This window comes from Sinocyclocheilus anshuiensis, unplaced genomic scaffold (genome assembly GCF_001515605.1).
Source record: "Sinocyclocheilus anshuiensis isolate Anshui unplaced genomic scaffold, SAMN03320099.WGS_v1.1 scaffold60, whole genome shotgun sequence".
NCBI lineage: Eukaryota > Metazoa > Chordata > Actinopteri > Cypriniformes > Cyprinidae > Sinocyclocheilus > Sinocyclocheilus anshuiensis.
In genome coordinates, this window is record NW_015554068.1 from 778,794 (window position 1) to 779,158 (window position 365).

Here is a 365-nt window from a genome sequence, read left to right on the forward strand (position 1 = left end):
ATATATATATATATATATATATATATATATATATATATATATATAAAAGCCACAAAAATGAATGAACCTACAGTTTTGCTCAAGAAGTCTTGCGTCCGAGTCTCCTGTGAGCTTCTGCGATCTAATGATGCTCAAAACGCTTTTGCATAATGATGAGGAGGAGGAGAAGGACTCGCAGATGAAATTAAAAGTAGTCTATTTTGAACTTGAGATGAAATGTAAAACTCGTAGTTATGCATATATTGCGCGTAACTGCATATCCAAGCTTTAGCGCATCTTCTACCCAACCTTATATCAACTTTCACATATCAAACCAGACTCTTAACTTGATCTATTGCAGACTATATGACACACAAACTGTATGA

General features: G+C 33.7%; 1 protein-coding gene across 1 annotated transcript in view; it reads right to left on the reverse strand.

The window, feature by feature from the left end:
* Positions 1-365, reverse strand: part of LOC107668654 (C-type natriuretic peptide 4-like) — a 4,179-nt gene that overhangs the window by 3,315 nt on the left and 499 nt on the right. The gene's annotated exons all lie outside the window — the stretch shown is intronic.